The sequence below is a fragment of the Martes martes genome (genome assembly GCF_963455335.1).
Source record: "Martes martes genome assembly, chromosome: 16".
Lineage (NCBI taxonomy): Eukaryota > Metazoa > Chordata > Mammalia > Carnivora > Mustelidae > Martes > Martes martes.
Window position 1 is genome coordinate 34,817,171 of NC_137904.1, and position 25,678 is coordinate 34,842,848.

General features: G+C 41.3%; 1 protein-coding gene across 1 annotated transcript in view; it reads right to left on the reverse strand.

Annotated features, from left to right (window-relative positions):
* Positions 1-23,131, reverse strand: part of ANKFN1 (ankyrin repeat and fibronectin type III domain containing 1) — a gene marked incomplete at its 3' end in the record, with an annotated part of 408,951 nt that extends 385,820 nt beyond the window's left edge. Inside the window, exon 1 of the mRNA XM_080827400.1 lies at positions 22,970-23,131. The remainder of the gene's footprint in view (positions 1-22,969) is intronic.
* Positions 23,132-25,678: the final 2,547 nt, after the last annotated feature.

Here is a 25,678-nt window from a genome sequence, read left to right on the forward strand (position 1 = left end):
AAATATACAAGCTCACCTTACACCTAAAGGAGCTGGATAAAGAACAGCAAATAAAACCTAAACCAAGCAGAAGAAGAGCAATAATAAAGATTAGAGCAGAAATCAATGAAATAGAAACAAATAGGACAGTAGAACAGATCAACAGAACTAGGAGCTGGTTCTTTGAAAGAATTATTAAGATTGATAAATCCCTGTCCAGACTTATCAAAAAGAAAAGAGAAAGGACCCAAATAAATAAAATAATGAACGAAAGAGGAGAGATTACAGTCAACACTGAAGAAATATGAAGAATTAAAAGAAAATATTATGAGCATCTACACGCCAACAAATTAGGCAATTTGGAAGAAATTCATGCATTCCTAGAGACACATAAACTATCAAAACTGAAACAGGAAGAAACAGAAAACCCGAGTACATCCATAACCAGCAAAGAAAATGAGGCAGTAATCAAAAATTTCCCAAGAAACAAGAGCCCAGCACCAGATGGTTTCCGAGGGGAATTCTACCAACCATTTAAAGAAGAATTAATACCTATTCTTCTGAAGCTGTTAAAAAAAAAAAAAGTAATGGAAGGAACACTTCCAAACTCTATGAGGCCAGCATTACCTTGATCCCCAAACCAGACAAAGATCCACACCAAAAAGGAGAATTACAGACCAATATCCCTGATGCACATGGATCCAAAAATTCACACCAAAATATAAGCCAATAGGCTCCAACAGTACATTAAAAGAATTATTCACTATGACCAAGTGGGATTTATTCCTAGGTGGCAAGGGTGGTTCAACATCCACAAATCAATCAATGTGATACACCACATAAATAAAAGAAAGGACAAGAACCATATGATCTTCTTAATAGATGCAGAAAAAACATTTAACAAAGTACAGCATTCTTTCTTGATTAAAACTCTTCACAATGTAGGGATAGAGGACACATACATCAATATCATAAAAGCCAGATATGGAAAGACCACAGTGAATATCCTTCTCAATGGGTTAAAACTGAGAGTTTTTCTCCTAAGGTCAGGAACATGGCGGGGAGTCCACTATCACTGCTGCTGTTCAACATACTATTAGAAGTCCTAGCCTTAGCAATTAGACAACAATAAGAAAGAAAAGACATCTGACTAGGCAAAGAGGAAGTCAAACTCTCACTCCTCAGAGACGACATGATACTCTACATGGAAAACCCAAAGACTCCACCCCCAAAACTGCTAGAACAGGAATTTGGAAAAATGGCAGGATACAAAAGCAATGCACAGAAATCAGTTGCATTTGTATACACCGAGACAGAAGAAAGAGAAATTAAGGAGTTGATCCCATTTACACCAAAACCCATAAGATACATAGAAATAAACCAAACCAGAGAGGTAAAGGATCTGTACTCTGGAAACTATAAAATACTCATGAAAGGAATTGAGGAAGACACAAAGAAATGGGGAAACGTTCATGCTCTGGATTGGAAGAACAACCATTATTAAAAAGTCTATGCTACCTAGAGCAATCTACACATTCATCAACATTTTTTGCAGAGGTGGAACAAGTAATCCTAAAATTTGTATGGAACCAGAAAAGACCCCGAATATCCAAAGGAAGGTTGAAAAAGAAAACCAAGGCTGGCAGCATCACAATTCCGGACTTTAAGCTCTACTCCAAAGCTGTAATCATCAAGACAGTACAGTACTGGCACAAAAACAGACACACAGATCAATGGAACAGAATAGAGAACCCAGAAATGGACCCTCAACTCTATGGTCAGCTAATCTTCAACAAAGCGGAGAAGAATATCCAATGGGAAAAAGGCAGTGTCTTCAACAAATGGTGTTGGGAAAATTGGACAGCCATGTGCAGAAGAATGAAACTGGACCACTTCCTTACACCACACACAAAAATAGGCCCAAAATAGATGAAAAGACCTCAAGGTGAGATAGGAGTCCATCAAAATCCTAGAGGAGAACACAGGCAGCAACCTCTTTGACCTTGGCCACAGCAACTTCTTGCTAGACAGGTCTCCAAAGGCAAGGGAAACAAAGGCAAAAATGAGTTATTGGGACTTCATCAAGAAAAAAAGCTTTTGCACAGCAAAGGAAACAGTTGACAAAACCAAAAGACAACGACAGAATGGGAGAAGCTATTTGGAAATGACGTATCAGGTAAAGGGTTAGTGTCCAAAATCCATAAAGAACTTAGCAAACTCAACAAATAATCCAATCAAGAAACGGGCAGAAGACACGAACATACATTTCTCCAAAGACGATATCCAAATGGCCAACAGACATGTGAAAAAATGCCCAACGTCACTTGGCATCAGGGAAATACAAATCAAAACCACAATGAGATATCATGTCACACCAACTGGAATGGCTAAAATTAACAAGTCAGGAAATGACACGTTGGCGAGGATGCGGAGAAAGGGGAATTCTCCTATACCATTGGTGGGAATGCAAGCTGATGCAGCCACTCTGGAAAACAGTATGGAGGTTCCTCAAAAAGTTGAAAATAAAGCTACCCTCTGACCCAGCAATTGCATTACTGGGTATTTACCCCAAAGATACAGATGTGGTTATCCAAAGGGGTACCTGCACCCCAGTGTTTATAGCATCATTGTCCACAACAGCCAAACTATGGAAAGATCCCATTAACAGATGAATGGGTAAAGAAGATGTGGTATAGATACACACACAAGGGAACACTACTCAGCCATCAGTAAGATGAAATCTTTCCATTTGCAATGATGTGGCTGGAACTAGAGTACTATGCTAAGCAAGATAAGTCAATCAGAGAAAAACAACAATCATATGATCTCTCTGACACGAGAAATTTGAGAGGCGGGGGGGGACTTTTGGCGGGGAGGGAAGGAAAAAATGAAACAAGACGGGATCGGGAGGGAGACACCATAAGAGACTCTTCATCTCAAGAAAGAAACTGAGGGTTGCTGGTGGGTGAGTTATGAAACTGAGGGGTAAGGTGGCTGGGTTATGGACATTGGGGAGGGTATGTGCTATGGTAAGTGCTGTGAAATGTGTAAGCCTGATGATTCACAGACCTCTATCCCTAGGGAAAATAATACATTATATGTTAATTTAAAATTACACTAAACAAACAAACAAAAGACAACCGATAGAATGGGAGAAGGTATTTAGAAAGGACATATCAGACAAAGGGTTAGTGTCCAAAATCTATAAAGAACTTAGCAAACTCAACACCCAAAGAACAAACAATCCAATCAAGAAATGGGCAGAAGACATGAACAGACATTTCTCCAAAGACGACATCCAAATGGCCAACAGACATGTGAAAAAATGCTGAACATCACTTGGCATCAGAGAAATACAAATCAAAATCACAATGAGATACCACATCACACCAACTGGAATGGCTAAAATTAACAGGCAGGAAATGACAGATGTTGGCGAGGATGCAGAGAAAGAGGAACCCTCCTACACTGCTGGGGGGAATGCAAGCTGGTACAGTCAAGGGCATCTGCACCCCCATTTTTATAGAAGATGTCCATAATAGCCAAACTATGAAAATACACACACGCATACACACACACACATATCTACACACACACACACACACACATGAATACACAGGAATATTACTCAGCCATCAAAAAAATGAAATCTTGCCATTTGCAACCATGTGGATGGAACTAGAGGTTAATATGCTAAGCAAAATAAGTCAATCAGAGAAAGACAATTATTACATGATTTCACTCAGTGGAATTTAAAAAACAAAACAAAGGAGCACAGAGGAAGGAGGGGAAAAATAAAATAAGACATAATCAGAGAGGGAGACAAACCATAAGAGACTCTTAATCACAGGGAACAAACTGAGGGTTGCTGGAGGGGAGGGGATTGAGGGGATCGGGTAACTGGGTAATGGGCATTAAGAAGGGCACATGATGTAATTAGAACTGAGTGTTATATACAACTGATGAATCACTGAACTCTACCTCTGAAATTAATAATACACTATGTTAATTAATTTAATTTAAATAAACAAAAACAAAAATAAAAAAGAAACAATAGGGGTGCCTGGGTGGCTCAGTTAGAGCCTCTGCCTTCGGCTCAGGTCATGATCCCAGGGTCCTGGGATCGAGCCCCACATTGGGGGGGGGGTCTCTGCTCAGCAGGGAGCCTGCTTCCTCCTCTCTCTGCCTGCCTGCCTCTCTGCCTGCCTGTGATCTCTGTCTGTCATATAAATAAATAAAATCTTAAAAAAAAAAAAACCACTTTAGAGAAGTATAACAGAATCCGGAATCTCTACAACACAATGGCTAGAGAAGAGGTATAAATTGAGAAGGAGATCAGCATTTAAGTTATCTGTCAAGGTTGCCAGTGAGTCAGGCAGAAAAGGACAGAAAACAATTTTTTTAAAGATTTTATTATTTATTTGAGAGAGAGAGAGAGAGAGAGAGAGACCACAATCAGGTGGAGGGGCAGAAGGAGAGGGAGAAACAGAATCCCCGCTGAACAGGGAGACAGATGCAGGGCTCGATCCCAGGACCTTGTGATCATGATCGGAGCCAAAGGCTGATGCTTAACTGAGTAAGCCACCCAGGTGCCCCAGGAGAGGAAACAATTTTTAAGAAAGTGCATAAAAAGAGCCAAATGTGGAAATGACAGGAGCCAGGAGCCAGGAGGCCAGTCCAAAGAATATAAGGAAGGTAAAAAATATACAGGTACATATACAGGAACATGGCAGGCCTAGAATAAAAACAAGAGCTGGGCCAGCTATGAGGAAGCAGGCTAGAGACAAGGATTTGAAAGATTTGGAAGATAGATTTGGGTCAGATTCATAGGCTGTAGATCCAAAGCTTTCCCCTGTAATGATGGGGCACATTTTGCCTGTTCATGAAAGGCCTCCTAGCCTTGGAACTTCAGGTTCTTTACTCCTGTATTCTTTCAAGGGGAGAACACTGAACAAGTTATTTTAGAGTTACCACTACCCTCAATGGGTAAAATAAAAAAATCCAACAGTTGGCCAATGGAGTGGCCATCTGTCCAATTCAAAGTCAAAGCCAGCATAAGGCAAAGTTTAACCTCTTTCCAACATGAACTACCCTATATTCTGTCAAATAACAAATATATTGACATTATTTGATCTGGGTGGATGAAATTCCTTGTCTTATTACTTCCTACCAGTGTTAGACCAATGTTTTACTTTCATGTTGAGAAGAAAGAGATACCATAAGAATGCAAAATCTTAGCAAAGATCTTTTTGTCTCCATGACTGTGATATCACAATCCTAGAGATATCCCAAAAATCAAATCTCTCATTTGGGACTAATGAAATTCTTAGTATTATAATCATAAGTTGGTGCCAGACTGAAGAGAAATGTTACCTGATGATGTTTACTCAACAGGATTTTAGTTTCTTCCTGTCTCCGTGCTTTCTCCCACCAAACTACCTATCCAGTTTAATTGAGCAGGGATAGAACTTCAATATGTGGCACTGACTCAAATATTTCCCAAGATATCCCCATTGTTATAAGACTAAAGAGAAAATTCTCCATCGGATTAACTCTCACTGGACTCAAACGCTAGAAATTCCTTGTATAAACCAAGGGGACCTTGCCTGTGTGCAGCCTTGCATAGCCCCTTTTAAACAAGCAAACCTCCAGGCACCAAAGGCAACTGGACATGCCTGTTCTCAGCAATAGGCTCAGCCTATCTGGAGCTGCCACCTCACCCCGCCCCATGCTTTGCTTTCTGAGCCCATTTATTCCAGCTCAGTTTGACCTACCTTTCGTTCTACTCCCTCGCTCTTCAGAATGGGTACTTTATACTGCTTCTTAGCTTGATTGTTGGTTCCCTCTTTGACTGCATTTCTCCTCACCACAATAACTGTCCTGGCTTTGGTGATGCCAATTTAAAACTCTCATCTTGTCCTGTCTAGCCTGGCTCTGAGGATCTACCATAGACCACAGACCCTCAAAGCCACGTTACTTCCATGATGACTGTAGAGTGACACCTGGAGAGACTGATCTTTCAGAACAATCTCTGAGGTTCAATTTCTCTCCTTAGAGCAGTAACTGAAGAAGTACATTAAATGTGGAATCTCTTTGTCAGAGTCCTCGCAGATTTAGGCAGAAGCTGTTCTTTTGGAAATGGTAACTCTCTCCAGCTACAGGAAGGATGGGATGGCGTCAATATTATAGAAACATGCTTTTCTATAACATTTTCTATAACTAAAACGCATGGGAAGGCTCTGCCTTATTATTACAACATATAGTGAAGGAAGAAGACCCTATCATGCCCTGAGCATTACCTCTAGGTCCTCCAGAGTTAGCATTCTATGTTCCCTACCAGGATACAGCTGGCTTTGTGGAAGGAGAATATACTTGGAGTGAGACCAATCTGAGTTTCAAGTTTATCCTGCTCCTGAGGCTTTGGGACTCAGATTCCTCATGTGTAAAGTGAGTACATTGCCCAGTAGATATATGTGTGTGTGTGTATGTGTGTGCGCGCACACTCATGCACATGCAGATATGTTAGCATTACTGTTATTGTGACATTGCACCAAGTACTGTTCCAATCACGTTATAAATGTTACTTCATTAAGTCTCTGTAATTATAAAGCAGGTACCATTGTTACCACCTCACTCTACAGTTGAAGAAACTGAACCACAAAGAAATCGAGCTGCTTTTGAAGGTAACAAGCTAACAAGTACCAGTCTGGATTCGAAAACAGCAATGTGCCTTCACTTTTGGTGCTCTTAACCACTGCCCTCTACTGTCCCCACATGGTATCCCCTGCCATAGCTGGTACTCAGCAAATGAGGGCAATTAGAACAATCATTGCAATTATATCCTCACCACATACTAAAGGCAATTCCACAAAGCATTGTCTGTTCATTCAACTAGCAGATTATGTAAATGTGCTGAGTGCTTGTATAATGCAAACTGCTTACAAAATGTGAAATATAAATTAAATCATTACATCTCTCCATGTACTTCTGCAGTATCTATCCCCATTGTAGCAGCAGCACCTGGTGCCCCGTGGGTGTTGAGTGAATGCTTATTCATTTGTGGCTCACGCTGTCTGGCTGTAGAACATAATGATATAAATATTATCATTAATATTACAATTGTCAGAAATAAGAATTCCATATTAAAGAGCAAGTGTCACCAGAACATAACTGTACAAAGGCCCAGACTTAATGACCTTTTCAAAGTCTGGCAAGTTCTAAATTCTGAAACAGTCACAAGATCATCAGTTTTTTCCTGCCCAAAAGGTTTGTTTCTGTTGTTGGGAACTCATATTTTCTAAGAAATTTGACATTTCTGCCTCTCAGTCTTGCTCTCAATTTTGGCCACTTCAGAAATTTGACAAGGGCATGCAAAATCAACACTTGCCCATACCTGCCGTTAACACTTGGTTCACCTTCAGCATCTGGGTTAAACTCTGTTAGAGAAAGCTTGCAGAACTAGGACCCTAATAACCACTAATGCACGATGTACCAGGCCGCAATGTACTAGCTCGCCCTTCCCTTTCATGTTACATTCACCACCCTAACTAAGTGGTGGTGGTGAAAGCCAGCCTTGTGACTAATGGGCCTTTGATCAGTTTGCTTCCTGACAGCTGTACATATAAATTAATGTTTATCCCAATTAAGTAATGAACATTGATTCTTCCTACCCTCTGACTGCAAAGTGTCCCTTCATCTCAAAGAACCCCCATCATTCTTATGTCAAGGATAACATCTTCTCATTTGAAAAGACTTATTTAGGGGATAGAGCATGTACAGTCTAGGACACTTTGGAGAAAAAGAGCAAGGGTTGAAAAAGTAGTAGGACAGATTTTCTAAAATCTGCTAGCATGATCTAGTATGGTCAAGGAAGCTACAATTTTCTGAGCACCTGTAATTGCTAGTATGTAAAGTACTACACATATGTTATTTCATTTTATCTTCCCATTAATCTTATAACTATCATCAGATCCATTGTACAGAGAAGGAAAATGAAGAAAATGAAGCTAGGGGGTTGGGAGGAGTAACTAAATGATTTGCTTGTGGTTATGTGGTCGGTCAGTTACTAACATACAAATGGCCTGATTCTAGGTTCTACATGACTCCAAAGTTTTATTTCCCCAGCACCTTGGATAATCATTATGTTTCTTATACACTAGAAATAGTACTGGGTTTGAGATCTGACTCTATTTCCTGCTAGCTCTATGGCCGTGAATAAGCTGCATATCCTTTCTGATCTAGAGCTCTTCATCCACAAATCAAAATCTATCAGAACCCACTCTGGTTACCTGACCAAATGGTTGTTAATGGGATCTGCACATAATCATGAGCCATCCCAATTCGATGGATTACTGGCATGTTTATAAATAGACTTTGTTAATCTGTTGTAGTCTCTGGGCCACTCTGACATTTTGTTGTTTCCTCTTCCTGACTCCAAAAGCAACACTTGGGTTGACTTTGCCAGTAACAGATTTGTTTTCATTATTAGGGATGATTCTGTCTTGAAGTTGGTACAGAAGTGGCAATTGAATGTGCTTTCATGGGAATTTCAAAGATTCCCTTTTTCTTGGGGAAAGAGGAAATAGGAGCCAAAGGAACAGCAATTAAATCTGTAGTTTCAAGACAAATGTTACTAAGGCACAGATGATATCATGCAATAGTTGGAATTTCTCCTGTTTTCTCAGGCTAACAGAGCAGGGGCAGCCGTCTGAAATCTCACACCAGCTGTCAGCATCTGTTCCAGAGGTTGCCACTCCCATGCATCTCTTTGTCAAATTCCTCTCTCTCCAGCCCGAATCTGTTGTATTTAACTCCTAGCAAAACCCCGGAAATCATGAGGGAGTCTGGAGCTGCTCTGGCCACCTGCGGCTCATGAGGCATCAGAGGGCTCTTACTCTATGTGGCAGTTTTCTAGAATGGAGACTCACTGATGACATAACAGTAACCATTAACTGAGGAGTCTATGTCTTGACAGATTATCCACCCAGGCCCTCCAATGCCAGGTAAGTTGACAGACCCTATAGGAAATGAGAGGAAATTGTAACCTATGCAACCAGTGTCTCCTCTCAAGTGTACTGAAATCCCTATGTATTTTAACCAGAAAGCAGACTAATCAATGAACATAAGGCTGAATCTAATGTCCATTTTGAGCAAGATATTCCTGAGGTTTAAAAGCCAGTAAGACAGCTTGATGGTTCCACAAAAAGTTAAACAAAGAATGACCACGGGACCCAGCAATTCCATTCCTGGATAGATACCCCCAAACTGACAACAAGTACTGAAACAAATCCTTATACACAAATGTCCAAATACACAATAGCCAAAAGGTGAATGAAGCCAGCCATATTGGATGATATTGAATGATTCCATTTACGTGGAATATCCAGAATAGGTAAATCCATAGACACAGAGAGAAGACTGCTCATCACTAGCAACTGAAAGAAAGAGGGAACAGCGACTAAGTGCTTGACTGGTAAGGGGCTTTATTCTGGGGTAGGCTGATGGAGAAATGTTTTGGAACTAGACAGGTGTGGCTGTACAACATTATGGATGTATAAAATGCCACAGGATTATTCATTTTACAACTGTTTTTTACAACTGTTAATTTTATGTTACATGAATTTCACCTCAATTAAAAAAAAACCTACTACTAAAGCCTGTGACTTCCTCTGAAATGCATAAAAATAAAGATGGATTGATGAATGGGCAGACATAAATATGTGACAAAGCACAAAGAACAAAATATTAATTGTAGAATCCAGGTGGTGGGTCCATGGGTATTTACTTTAAAATTCAGTATTTCAATGTATTTGAATAATTTTATAATAAAATATTAGGAAAATAATAAAACTTGGCACTTATCATTTCATCAGGCAAGTTGGAAAGGAGGTACTAAATTTCTGCTCTCCAACATAGGTCTTACCATCTTGGTCCTGGCCAGAACATGTTTGGGAATCTGTCAGGATAAATTAACTGGGCTTTTTCCACTAGACGCATTCTTCACTTCCCCTATTCACCCCTACTTTATCCATCTGCAGATAAAGCCATCATTTCATGATAATAACTGCTATTTACACACATCTGCTACAGCCAGACCCTCTGCAGAGACTTCTATTCATTGTCTCCAATGCTTTTATCACTCAAAGTGGGTTACAGATGAGAAGCCTTTCCTAATAAGTAATACCAGACACAATAAAAATACACACATTCTGTATAAGTACACTGTATAGGAAGCAGAAAACAGACAAAATTACTTTATTAGAGGAGGAGGATGCTACCCTTACTTGGTAGTTTACTGGAAGGCTCATCAGCGGGGCAGGGGCACTCATGGCACCATTTTATTTCTTGATGCAATGTTGATTACAAGAGTACATTCACTTTGTAAAGATCTGTTTAAATGTAAATATGTTTTGCCTTTTGTGAATATCCTATATATTAATAAAAGCTTAATAAAAATGAATCAATAAAATGTAAGTAAAACTAATTAGTAAAACCTAAAGCTGACCTGTTGAAAGAATTTTAAAAAATCAAGAGGTGTGCCTGGGTGGCTCAGTCAGTTGAGCATCCAACTCTTGATTTCAACTCAGGTCATTTTCATGGTGTTGTGAGGCTGAGCCCTGTGTTGGGCTCTGTAGTGGATGTAGAGCCTGCTTGAGATTCTCTCTCCCCCTCTCCCTCTGCCCTTCCCTACCTCCACCCCCTCCCTGGCTTGTTCTCTCAAAAACAAAAACAAAACAATTAGGAGTAAGAGGAGACATTAACTGCCAATATGTAGGGAGTTGAAATTTTACAGTAGAATACTGTATAGCAAGTTTATTCTAACGGCCTTCAAAATCTTGATGAAATAGATGCTTTTCTAACAAAACAACTAAAACTAGGATTGTAAGTGAGAGCAGCCAATCACACACTTTGTTGCTGTGTGGAGTCCAAATGAAGGCAGAATTCACAAATCCCTCTTCTCCTGCCAACACCTGAAGGGGCCACAGCAGCACACACACAGACTGACCAATTAGTGAGCAGCTAGGGGCCACTAGGAATTGCAGGCCCCTTATTCTGCAGAAGCCATAAAGCCCTGCCAGAGAAAGAAGGTGGTGGGAGTCACTGTGGTCAGAGTCTAACTCTCTTTCTTATGAAACTGGAGCACTGGGCTGTGTCCTTATTGCCTTCTTCAGGCCAGGTGATGACTAAGTAAGAGTAGATGGCTCAAAACTATCAAACAGACACAATGCTAGATCAGGGATGGGGATAGTACTTTTGTTGTAATAAGTATCCTTTTGTTTAAAAATAGGAAACCCCCTTTTGATTATTTAATAGGTGGCTAAAAATATTACTTCTGCTTTAAGTAGATTTTCAAAGAAAAGTCAACCCATGGGGCACCTGGGTGGCTCAGTCAGCTAAGCGTCTGCCTTCAGCTCAGGTCATGATCTCAGGGTTCTGGGATCAAGCCCACGTTGGGCTCCCTGCTCAGCGGAAAGTCTGCTTCTCTCCCTGTCTCTCTCAAATAAATAAATAGAATCTTAAAAAAATAAAATAAAAGTCAATCCATGTGGCATGGAGGGAAAGGAATAAAACAAATGCTAAGTTTGGGCAATAATCCATTAGCAGCTGGGTAGGACATAGTTGAGGAAACATTTTCTCTGCAAGCTCTAACTTAACACCTTGAGATAACAAAACTTTAAGCAGGAAAAGATGGTCAAATAAATGAGATGTTGCAGAAAGAATCAGAAGGGCCAAAGGGAACCAGATTTTATGACACTAGACAACCTGAACTCTCCTGTCACTTCAGAAAGGCAGCTTTTGTAATGAAAGCAAAAGTTAGCACAGAAATGACTGAAACATGAGCAGAGAAGGGGTCCTTTCTTGGAAGGGTGGGCGGGGATTGAGTTGTGAGGTACAGTGTTGTTAAAGAGGTTTCATTTTTGTAAATGGATACACTTGTATCAAAAAGTTTTACCATACCATATAGAGGTTTCAGTTTTGAAGGTAGAATCACAGAGGAGATGGTTTGTTTGTGATTAGGAAGGAACTAAGCATATTTGTAGGCTAAAGGGAAGGACCAAGCTGCAAATGTTAAAGATAAAAGAGAGAAAGTGGAAAAAAGGGATGAAGCAAGATTCTAGATTCAGGGGGAGGAGAGTATGTAGACCCAAGGGAAAGGTTTGGCTTTCAAGAGGAGGCTGGCTAACAACTAGCATAATTTCTCTAGTAATTGATTGGCCCCTAAAAAGTCATATCCATTTCTAAATCACAGTACTTATGGATGTGACCTTATTTGGAAACAAGGTCTTTGCAGATAATAATTAAGGATTACCAAATGAGATCAATCCAGTAACTGGTGTCTTTATAAGGGAAAAGAGAGGGAGCTTTGAGACACACACAGAGGAGACCCATAGGGAAAATAGTCAGGTGAAGATGGAGACAGACACTGGAATTGTAAGCCCCAAACCAATGAAAGGTTAGAGTCACCAGGAGTTAAAAGCAGCAAGGAAGGATTCTCCCCTAGAGCCTTCAAGAGGGAGGACAGCCCTGCCAACACCTTCGCTTTGGTATTCTGGCTTCCAAGACACTGTGAGAGAATGAATTTCTGTTGTTTTAATCCACCTGGTCTGTGGGCATTTGTTATGGCACCTCTGGGAAACAAATATAACCACCAAACTCCAGGCTAAAAAAGCATGCAAAGAATGAGCAAACCCAAGACGCAAGGACAGAGTTCAGAGATGTGTCCTGACTCACTGGCTGGGTTAGGGGGCCAGTCAGCTTAGTAAATCTTTGTTCCTGGAACAACCATGGCTATGTAAACCTCAGCCTTGAATGCATCCTTCCCAGGTGACATCCAGTCTCTCCATACAGCCTTGTGCTTTCCATTGCCCTGGATGGTATTTCTCATGGTATCCCTGATACTCATCCTGCTTGCTTTTAGTTCAAAGCATTGAATCTTCCAGTCTTTCTCTGCAAACCATACAGATTTGTACGAAAAATCCAATTAAGGAGGCCATGAAGAAAAGGCATGTGATATTCTCTGTGTTTGTGTGTTCTCTAATTTTAATTCAGGCAGCTGCTCAGTTTCTCCTGGGCACCTATATAAACACTTATCTTCATGGTTGGTCTAGCTTAGTGCTGATTCCTACCCCTTAGGTTCAAGTTCTTCAATTCTTCATGACTTAATGTGCCAACAATTACAACAAAACACTGGGAATCATTTACTTGAACCATTTTAGCTCCCCAGCTGGGATTCAAAGAAAGAGGATCTTAATTCTATATATTCAACTCATTGAGAAATTCCCAATCTAGAATCAATATAGGTCATCCAGATTCCACATGGGGCTTTAGAAAAAGAAGTGTGATAGAGGAACACATTCATTGGATCCACATTTATTTGGTACCTACTCACCACCACGTAGCTTGCTAGGTATTAGAAATATATGTATGATTAAGGGGAATAAGTATGACCTTCAAAGAACTCACTGTCTCCATATGTAATTTGTTAAAAGACATTTGACTGAACAATATGAGTACAATAGACTATGCATAATCTTCTGGTATAAATGGTATAACTGCTTAGGAATCTTGGAAAGGGGTGTTTTCTAGAGATGAGGTAGGGGTTCTGACTAGATACTCTCCATATGCCCCTCCAAATCTACCTTCCACTTTTTCCCACCTGTTCTGTGCTCTTGAGGTGATCTCTATGAACTGCATCATCTGGGCACTGGTGCCTTCAGACAGGAGAGGGTAGAGGAGAGAGAGCTACGTTCCATTCACAGTGCACACTGTCAGGGACTGCACTGTTCTAGGAGAGGCCACAGTTTCTGTCTATAGGTTGCTCTTATGACCTGGCCATGTTTTGGTAACTGCTTCCTCCTTCATGCTTCCAGCAGCTGCTAGCCTTGGTCTGCTTCCCCATTCCATCTTGGTTTCCCTTAACTCTGCCTGCACCATTGTAAAGAGTGAGTCCCATCATGCACCTCCCTGCAACCATTCACTGCGATTTGCCACCTGTTTCCCCTGTTCAAGGCTGGGGTTAAGAGGTAATTCCTAGGTATCTTATGGTTTTGGGTGCTATAGTAAATGGAATCGATTCTCTAATTTGCCTTTCTGTACTTTCATTGTTATTGTATAAGAAAGCCACTGATTTCTGGACATTGACTTTGTATCCTGCTACATTACTGAATTGCTGTATGAGTTCTAGTAGTTTGGAGGTGGAGTCTTTCGGGTTTTCCATATAAAGAATCATGTCATCTGCGAAGAGAGAGAGTTTGACTTCTTCCTTGCCAATTTGGATACCTTTTATTTCTCTTTGTTGTCTGATTGCTGTTGCTAGGACTTCTAATACTATGTTGAACAAGAGTGGTGAGAGTGGGCATCCTTGTCGTGTTCCTGATCTCAATGGGAAGGCTGCAAGCTTTTTCCCATTGAGGATGATATTTGCTGTGGGTTTTTCATAGATAGATTTGATGAAGTTCAGGAATGTTCCCTCTATCCCTATACTCTGAAGCGTTTTAATCAGGAACGGATGCTGGATTTTGTCAAAAGCTTTTTCTGCATCAATGGAGAGGATCATGTGGTTCTTCTCTCTTCTCTTATTGATTTGTTCTATCACATTGATTGATTTGCGAATGTTGAACCATCCTTGTAACCCAGGGATGAATCCTACCTGGTCATGGTGGATAATCTTTTTAATGTGCTGTTGGATCCTGTTTGCTAGGATCTTGTTGAGAATCTTAGCATCCATATTCATCAGTGATATCGGTCTGAAATTCTCCTTTTTGGTAGGGTCTTTGCCTGGTTTGGGGATCAGGGTAATGCTGGCTTCATAAAAAGAGTCTGGAAGTTTTCCTTCTGCTTCAATTTTTTGAAACAGCTTCAGGAGAATAGGTATTATTTCTTCTTTGAAAGTTTGATAGAATTCCCCAGGGAATCCGTCAGGTCCTGGGCTCTTGTTTTTTGGGAGGTTTTTGATCACTGCTTCAATCTCGTTACTAGATATCGGTCTATTCAGGTTGTCAATTTCTTCCTGGTTCAATTTTGGGAGTTTATAGTTTTCCAGGAATGCATCCATTTCATCTAGGTTGCTTAGCTTATTGGCATATAACTGTTGATAATAGCTTCTGATGATTGTTTCTACTTCCTTGGTGTTAGTTGTGATCTCTCCCTTTTCATTCTTAATTTTATTAATTTGGGCTTTCTCTCTTTTCTTTTGGATTAGTGTGGCCAATGGTTTATCGATCTTATTGATTCTTTCAAAAAACCAGCTTCTAGTTTCGTTGATACGTTCTACTGTATCTCTGGTTTCTACCTCGTTGATCTCTGCTCTAATCTTGATTATTTCCCTTCTTACGTGTGTAGTAAGATACCTCGGAATAAACCTAACCAAAGAGGTTAAAGATCTGTACTCGAGGAACTACAGAACACTCCTAAAAGAAATCGAAGAAGACACAAAAAGATGGAAGACCATTCCATGCTCTTGGATGGGAAGAATAAACATCGTTAAAATGTCTATACTGCCCAGAGCAATCTATACTTTTAATGCCATTCCAATCAAAATTCCACCAGTATTATTCAAAGAGCTGGAGCAAATAATACTAAAATTTGTATGGAATCAGAAGAGACCCCGAATTGCTAAGGAAATGTTGAAAAACAAAAATAAAACTGGTGGCATCACGTTACCTGATTTCAAGCTTTACTACAAAGCTGTGATCACCAAGACAGCATGGTACTGGCATAAAAACAGACACATGGACCAGTGGAACAGAGTAGAGAGCCCAGATATGGACCCTCAACTCTATGGTCAAATAATCTTTGACAAAACAGGAAAAAATATCCAGTGGAAAAAAGACAGTCTCTTCAATAAATGGTGCTGGGAAAACTGGACAGCTATATGTAGAAGAATGAAACTTGACCATTCTCTTACACCGTACACAAAGATAAACTCGAAATGGATAAAAGACCTCAACGTGAGACAGGAATCCATCAGAATCCTCGAGGAGAACATAGGGAGTAACCTCTTTGATATCAGCCACAGCAACTTCTTTCAAGATATGTCTCCAAAGGCGAAGGAAACAAAGGCAAAGATGAACTTCTGGGACTTCATCAAGATAAAAAGCTTCTGCACAGCAAAAGAAACAGTCATCAAAACAAAGAGGCAACCCACGGAATGGGAGAAGATATTTGCAAATGACAGTACAGATAAAAGGTTGATATCCAGGATCTATAAAGAACTCCTCAAACTCAACACACACAAAACAGATAATCATATTAAAAAATGGGCAGAAGATATGAACAGACACTTCTCCAAGGAAGACATACAAATGGCTACCAGACACATGAAAAAATGTTCATCATCACTAGCCATCAGGGAGATTCAAATCAAAACCACATTGAGATACCACCTTACACCAGTTAGAATGGCCAAAATTAGCAAGACAGGAAACAACGTGTGTTGGAGAGGATGTGGAGAAAGGGGAACCCTCTTACACTGTTGGTGGGAATGCAAACTGGTGCAGCCACTTTGGAGAACAGTGTGGAGATTCCTCAGGAAATTAAAAATAGATCTTCCCTATGACCCTGCAATTGCATTGCTGGGTATTTACCCCAGGGATACAGATGTAGTGAAAAGAAGGGCCATCTGTACCCCAATGTTTATAGCAGCAATGGCCACGGTCGCCAAACTGTGGAAAGAACCAAGATGCCCTTCAACGGATGAATGGATAAGGAAGATGTGGTCCATATACACTATGGAGTATTATGCCTCCATCAGAAAGGACGAATACCCAACTTTTGTAGCAACATGGACAGGACTGGAGGAGATTATGCTGAGTGAAATAAGTCAAACAGAGAAAGTCAAGTATCATATGGTTTCACTTATTGGTGGAGCATTACAAATAATATAGAGGACAAGGGTAGATGGAGAGGAGAAGGGAGTTGAGGGAAATTGGAAGGGGAGGTGAACCATGAGAGACTATGGACTCTGAAAAACAACCTGAGGGTTTTGAAGGGGCGGGGTGGGAGGGTGGGGGAACCAGGTGGTGGGTATTAGGGAGGGCACAGATTGCATGGAGCACTGGGTGTGGTGAAAAAACAATGAATACTGTTACGCTGAAAATAAATAAAAAATTAAAAAAAAAAAAGAGGTAATTCCTAGTGAGCATGACCTTTGAACTATGTTCTGAAGAACCAGTGAGATTTTGCAGGTGCATACAGGAATATTCCTCTTGAGAAATGTCATCGTTTCATTCAATTATAGAAAACTTTGCTTAATGTGACAATTTCTCACTGATCCTTACAGAAAGGAGTGATTGGTCAGGGCTCAGATTCTTGGTTCAGTCTTAGGGAGGGGAGAAGAGAAAGGCCAAAGTAACTTCTTGTAAAGGCTAGCAGAGGCCTTGTGTGTGGGGGGTAGGAAGGAGGAAGCAGCAAGGAAGAGAGAGAAGTTCAGAGCAGCGAGGTCTAATAGAAATACAATACAAACAAGGCAAATCACATATGCACTTTTAAATGTCATAGAAGTCACATTACAAAAAAGTAAAAAGAGGTGGAAGTTAGTCAAGGGTCCACTGATGGATGAATGGATGAACAAAATGTTGCATATCCACCTAAACGAATATTATCCAGCCTTAAAAAGGAAAGAAATTCTGACACATACTACAATATGGACAAATGTTAAGGCCACTTATGAGGTATTTAGAGTAGTCAGAATCATAGAGACAAAAAGTAGAAAGGTGGTAGCCAGGGGTTGGAGGAAGGAAAAAATGGGGAGTTGCTGAATGGGTATAGATGATCAGTTTTGCAAGATAAAAAGAATTTCAGAGCTAGATTGCAGAACAATGAGAATATACTTAACACTATGGAAGTGTATACTTAAAATGTTTCATGACATGACTGGGTGGCTCAGTCAGTTAAGCATCTGCCTTTGGCTCAGGTCATGATCCCAGAGTCCTGGGATCAAGCCCCATGTTGGGCTCTCTGCTCACCAGGGATCCTGCTTCTCCCTCTCTCTCTGCTTGTGCTCTGTTTCTCACTTTCTCTCTCTCAAATAAACAAATAAAATCTTTAAAAAAAAAGAAAATGGTTGATGACAAACTTTATATTTAATACACATTTTACCACAATTTTGAAACCATTAAAAAGAAATGGTAAAATTAATTTTTAGTACATATTTTATTTAGGGGCGCCTAGATAGCTCAGTCAGTTAAGTGTCCAACTCTTGATTTCAGCTCAGGACATGATCTCAGGGTCTTAAGATCAAGCCCTGAGTCAGGCTCCAGGCTGGATGTGGAGCCTGCTTAAGATTCTCTCCCTCTACCCCCCACACCTGCTCATATGCGCACGTGCTCTCTCTCTCTCTCTCTGTATACATATATATATTATTTAAACCATTATATCCATAATATTATCCTTTCAATCTGTAATCTATATAAATTTAGTAAGAAAATCTGTATTTTTTCATCCCGAGCTGTTGAGGTATGGTGTACTTTTTTATTTACACTTACGGAACTCAATTTGAACTTGCCAAATTTCAAACATTCAATAGCCATATGTGGCTAACTGCTACCACATTGGGACAGTGCAGGTCTAGAGCTCTGAACATCAGTGACTTGCTCAGTAATGACTTTTTTTCTGAGGTAGTACCCAGCATGGCCTGAGACCTAAGTTTTTTGTGCAGCATCATAGAAGGTGATCTATAAGCCATCCCAGAACCCCCAAGTCAAAAGAGATCAGAAAAATCACTAAGCTCACCTCCACTGTCCCAGGCAGAACATTTGCTGCAACGGCTCTGGCCCTTGATCAGAGAGCTAAGTTTGTACATCTGTGAGGTGCAGTCAGTAGTAATAGATACCAGAGTGAGATTCACCAGCTCTGTGACCTTGGACAATTTGCATACCATCTCAGAGCTTGAATTTTTTCATTGGTTTAAGAGAGGTAAGAATGATGGAATCTTATAAGGGTATTGTGAGAATTACATCAACGCATGTACAAGGCTTCGGGGAAAGGTAGCTGGTACACAGCAAACAGTGTTAGTCACTACTATTATAAGATCACCATCACCATCGTCATTATTTTCACCACTAGTACATCTTAGACATAAACAGTGCTTGACATTTTTTCAGACTTTTGATTAGTCTCTCAGCTAATGTTAAACAAGGTGATGGTACCGTGAGGAAGAAGAGAGACTTTGGGGCTGGATGGCTTCGGTTCAAATTGTGGTGCTGGCATTTTCAAGTGGAGAGAAATTCATTTCCCCCCTCAGCGTCTCCTCCTCCCCTCCATGATCCCCACACACAAGGCTCCATCTACCCTCCAGCATAACCTCCTTGTCTGTCAGTTTTTAAATCTGCACAATGGGAATACTAGAAAACACTGCATTGGACTACCGTGAGTACTGCGGGCGGTACTGTAGATGCAGCACTTAACACATGTCCTGGCACACGGCAAGCCTCAGAGAGGCCGAAGCTGCTGCCGCTGGGTGAACAACTGGAGAGGCTGCAGGGAATAAAGCAGACACCACACTCACCCCTCAGAGTATGAACTTGCAGGAATGGCCCTTAAACCAAGAATAGAAATAAAGATTGAGGAGTGTCCTGTGGGAAGTGCAGAGTGTTAGCATATGGAAAGTGCTTCCTAATGTCTTTCTTGTACTATAATTTAAAAGCCTATTGTCCTCCTTAGTAGACAAAAGCTTTCCTCTCACTGGTAGATCATGAGCACACCATTTCTCTTGGTTTGTCCATCATCTGAAGCAGCAAGACCTCCATTCTGCCTTAGAACACTGCCTCATCACTTCCACTTGAATTCAGATACACCACGCACCCACCAGTTGTGTGAAGTAGGGCTCCTTCCATTGAGCCCTTGCAGACTGAGTCAGTAACACCCTCCAAAAACTTACATTTCTCAAACCCGCTTATGGGTGGTAAGAAAATCTTGTTCCCAAGACACAAGTCATTTCCCATCCGTGTAGGTTAGGGTGGGCAAATGCACAACGAGTTTCTGTGTGGCTCCCACTGGGAACTCTTGGCCTTTGCACAAATAATTATAGAATGAACAAGAGATTAGCACTGAAGCAATGTATGGTGAGCTACACTGGAGGTGAGAAGAATACAGATTAATCTCCAAATTGACAAGGTACAAGAGAAGAGAAAATAAAAGAAGTAATAAATTGTTGATAAAACTGTCTTTACAGGAGGTAGGAACTGAAAAAGAAGCATTCTACAGTTCTTATTTGCTAAGTGTTGGCATTCAGCCCTGTCTGACTGGCATCATTAAAGCCCATGCATTTGGGAGGACACATGGCAGTGAGACTCTACAGTATGTTCCTTTCGTCCTCGATAAGCTTAGGTAGTCCTCACCTTCTGCAGGACCCCACTCCCTTCTACTCTGTCAGGCCTCAGCCTCAAATCCTGCCCGGGAATTGAGTATACCTATATGATGGCTCTGTCAAGGAGGAAGACAGAAGGGCCAAGGAGCCTGCCAGGATTGCACTCCAGGGCTTGGAAATAACTCTAAGCTGGCTTCCCGTCCTGTGATCCCTGCTCATCTTTCTCAGGTGGTCTGGTACAGGACGGAGAGCTTCTGCCCCTCCCTTCTTTACTCCTTACAGGGAGGGAAAGGGGAGGCTGCTGGACTTGGATTCCTATTGGGAATTCTTGACAAAGCGAGGGAACCTGAGGAGCTACAGCCTTGTTCTGGGGAGGATGATACTGCCTGGCTTAACTGGACTCCAAGTCAGCTTTATAAAAGTGACCACTACCTTTTTTATAGCTGCTAACTGAGAGAGAGAGAGAGAGAGAGACAGAAAGAGAAAAAGCAAGAAGTAATATGCATAAGTCTCTAGATAAATCTACATTTATCCAGACTATATTACTAATGGTTTTGGACAATGAAAATATGTTACAGAGAACAAGTGTAGTAATAGGCATGAAAAGTCATAAAAATGTTCATATTTTTTTACCTCATTAATAGCAATATTGAGAATTCATTCCCCCCAATGTTTTTATAAAGGAAGAGAAATAAAACTGCTTTATGCACAGAAATATTCATAGTGGCATAACAATCATGGGAAAAGTAGAAACAATTTAAATAGCCAACAATTGCTAAACAGATTATGGCATGTCCACTTAAGGAATTAATCCATTTAATCCAGCCATCATTAATCATCTATGTGAAAATTGGCTGGAAGTTGGGAAAACGCTATGGAACAATACTAGGAAAAGAAAGAACAAATAAACATATCTAGACTGTGGTTATAATGTGTCAAAAAGACGTGCTTGGACAAAGACTGGGAGAGCACAGAGAAGAACAAAGATACTAAACGGGCAATATTAGGAGAAAGTCTTAAAAAAAAAAAAAAAAGGAGTTGACAATGTGTCCATAATGCATCCCTACCAGTAACGGCAAAAATAAATCATTTTTGATTTATCAAATCTTGCCTCATTTCTTTGGCTTTCCCTGGGCTGCTTATGTTAGATTCTTTCAACCTGTATGGCAAAACTCCCCACGTGCAATGGATGGAGCCCAGACAATGTGATGCTACAAATATTGAACCCTTTCCACTGGGCTAGCTGCTCATCCCCCACTTTGAACAGACTCATCTGTTGACCCTGGAACGCTGTGGTATGAAAAAGCTTCAAAAGCACTCCCTCAGTGAGAGGATTCCCTGTGAAGCCAATCCCCTGGTTCCTATGTCATGCACACTGCATAACAACTTGGGAGCGGGGCCCTGACCCTCCAGCATAACAGCATTCAGTTCTGCACCCATGCATGGGCTGGCTTCTCTCCTCCCAGCCAAGTCCCAGGGGGAAGTGTCTCTGACTCTTCCATCTTCATTACGTACAGCTGCTCAAAGGCTGCTCTTAGGACAAGGGAAGTATCCTTCCTTGGCCCCCTCCTTTTCTCCTTTTTCCTCTTCTCCTGGAGAAGATCAACTTGTGGCACGTTTAATGCAAATGCTCATGCAGGTAAACAGTCAGCCTGACATGATCGGCCACATCAAAGCTTCTAAAGAGAGAAGGAAGGAAGCAAGCGCAGGAAAACAACAAAAAAGCAACCATGTCTTCAGAAAACCAGAATCCAAGCAAGTGGATGACTGGGTGTACTTAACTCAGCTCATTATTTAGCATCAGTAACAATAACTCAAAGATGCTAACCAGCTCCCTATGCTAAGACAACCTGCTGCTAGGCTGCACTGGTGGCTCAACAAAAACATTCTCTCCTGCCCCTTTGCGGCTTCAACCTACCCCACATTCACAGTAAATTCCAGAGTTCGATTAAAAACAACAACAACATTAACAAAAAACTTTCCCCAAGTTCAAAAAGGCATCAGTGCTGTCAACCCTGAGAGACCTACTTATTTCGTCCTGAGCTGAGTAGATGCATGAAATACGGCCCAGGCTTTTCCATGCCCAGGATGTGCCCACTGAGCTCTTTTAACGGTGAGAACGGAGAGGTTAAATTGTGTTGGATTTGGTGCTGTTTACTACAGACAACTCGAGCTGAGAACCAGAGATACAAAAGCCACCCTCGACCCTTTGTGGCTAGCAGGATTGTAAACACCCCTGCAGACGAGCAGCCCTGTGGCAAAGAATCTCCGTGAGAGCTACACATCTGCAAAAGAAACTTGGGAAAGAAACCCTCGGAAAGAGTCCTTCCACTCAGGAAAGCTCTCTCAGGCTCAGGTGTCTTTCTGCCATGCAGCCCACTCTCAAAAATGAAGGAGAGAAAGAAGAAAAGAAAAAAAAAGAAAAATTCCCCACCTGCTGCTTACACATATTATGATCAGTGGAGAAAATGCAAGTGCGTGTGGGCACAGTCTTGCACCTCCTTTGGAAGAGGAGGGCAGATCCCCAATGCACTAGTTAATTGTGTAAACCATCCCTCCCACCCCCAGCCGCACGGAAAGCTCCAACCCACACACACACACACATGCACGCCCACCTCACAGCCAAGCCCCCTCCCCAGCATTCCTTTTCCAGCTATAGAGAAATCACAAGATGCTACTCACATGTGGCAGCTTCAGCCTCCGTCTACCTCTCCCCAGCCTGTGCACGGGCTCCAGTCGCGGTGGCGGCGGCTGCTGCTGCTGCTGCTTTTTCTGTTGCAAGTGAAACAAACCTTCATCGACAGAGATGGTTTTCCTCTGGGCTGCTTTGTCTGAGATTCCCCAGATGAACACCGACTCGTTTATGTCATTATCCAAGTTCGATAGCTCCCCTAACACAGGCAAGGCTTTGGGGCTGTCATCTTCCACCGGCTGGGCTTCTGGTGAGAGAAACAACAGATCTGAAACTGACAACTGATCACATCAAAACACTCCAGGGGATGGCAACCCAAGACTACAGAAGTAACACATTAGCTTGCAATGATACCATGCACAGGCGCAGCTCATCTGTCTTCTCCTGGCACTGTGAGCCTGACCAAGTTGAAGAGACATTATTTATGAACTTACGGCTTCCAGAATGACTCCAGGTGAAGCCATATGGGCATCATAAAGCATCGTGTCACAGAAGGCTTCTGCCACCCTCGGACACATCCAACGTCAATAAAGGGGGTAATACCATTTGGTGATGAAAAGTTAAAGGCTTTCAGACAGAACAAGGTTTATATACACTGAAGTAGACTTCAAATGTGAGCTCCAGCACTTAGTAGCTGTGTAAATTTGGGCAAAGTTCTTATTTTCTCTGAGTCTCTCTCTTAATCCGCACATTACAGGTAATAAAACTTATCCTCAGAAGAGCTGCAGGAGGTTAAGTGCAACGGTGTATACAAACTATCACATTCAATGCATGTCTCACAGTAGGCACCCCATAAGAAAAATTAAAGATCCCTTATCCCTTCAGTAGCATTTGCTTACTATGGGGACTCTTCATCTCTTAATGAAGAACCTTGTGGTTGTATCATAAAACATCAGGACCATTCCAGTGGTCTATGTAATTAATCGCTTCCTCAGAGGAAACAAATAATAATACTTTATACATATCTGGATAAGCACTAATTTTTAGCTCTTAAGCATGTAAAAAATGCTGGGATGGCCATTTCTCAGATATGGGAAGAGAGCCACTGGTTTATCAAAATTGCTCAACAAGGAGAAGGTGAAACTGAGTCCAAGTGCTTTCCCTTAGAAACAGACTTGTGAGAACAGAATGTAAATCTACTTTAACTGAAGATCTTTGTTTAGGAGGGTTGTATTTCTCATGACTGACAGATTTTTGTAAGCGAATCCTCAGTAGGAAAATCTGTACTCATTTCACAGAGTGAAAGAGTCCACGTGATCACAAAAAATCCAAAATGTTATGCCAGGTAGACCTCTGAGGCACTCTACCTAACTTCACTTTTCTCAACTGAGAACATCAATGTTCAGGAGCTGGTCATTATTGACCCATCTCCCATTTCTCATTATCTCTAAAACAGAAGAAGAAATCTTGAACAAATGCCCATTATTTGGGGGATTTCTACCATGCTGAGGTAGTTTCAGTGGAGCCAACACAAACTAGACCCGGGGTTGGCAAATGGCTTAACCCAGTCTACCATGTCCCATCTTACCCCACAAAGGATATAAGATGGAAAATATGCTTCTGAGTCCCAGCCATAAGCCACTGCTCTCCAGGTGAATCGGGGTGAATGAACAAATGTTAAAAACCTGGACCAGTAGAGCTGCTCATAAAGGGAAAACTGAGGACAAAAAGAAAACCAAATAGTCAGCCAAATTCCAAATAGGTTTCTTGTAAGAGTTCAGAAAGCCTCAGTAAGAACCCACAGACATGGAAGGAACATTCTCTGAGGAATGTGTGCCCATTATGTGGCACAGTGTCTACTACACTGTAAATGTTCATTGAATGTTAGTAATTAATAATAAAAATTTTAAAAATAACCAGTAAAGAGGGAGATGAAGGAATTTCTAATAAGTAATTTGAGCTCATAAATTATACAGGGCATGACACTAACATTTTACCATGTTGTCTCATTCAATTCTCACAGCAACTTGAGATATAAACCCCCAGTTTGTGGATAAGGAAACTGAGGCACAGGTACTTAATGAGGGAGTGTTATAAAGTCCCACCACCATATTTGTCCAACTACTAGCACTTGTTACTATAGACTCTGCTTCCCTCCCGTTGCTGTGGATGAACTATTTCCCCAAAGGTCACCTCTTGCCTACTCAAGAACATCACTGCGACTCCGTGTTCTTGTCTCTACTTCACCAACAATTTTCCCTTCTACACCACATTGTTCTCAACACCTGTATGTTATTTGTTATCCTGAGTGTAAAAGATACCTTCAAGTTGATCCCATGTCTCCCTCCAGCAACTGCCCACTTATATGCTCCCCCGTGTAATAAAAATCCTCTCAAGAATGGTCAAAACTCACGTCTAAACTCCCATTCTCTCTTGAACTCAATCCAATCTGGCTACCTGCCCTTGTCACTCTAAACTGCCATTCTAAACAGCTCTTGTCAGAGGCACTGACAGCCTCTAACTTGCTATGTCAGTCCTCACCTTCATTTAGCCTGCCAGCAACACTCGACACAGGTAAGCAATCCTTACCTTCCTGAAGCCTTCTTCAGTTGGCTTGCAGAGCCTCACACTGCCCAGGTTTTCCTTCTATCTCACTAGCTGTCCCTCCTCAGTCATCCCTATTGGTAGCACCTCTCTTCTAGTTATTGGAGAGACAGTGTTAGGGGGTAGTTAGAAGCCCAGACTCTGAAGCCAGACAG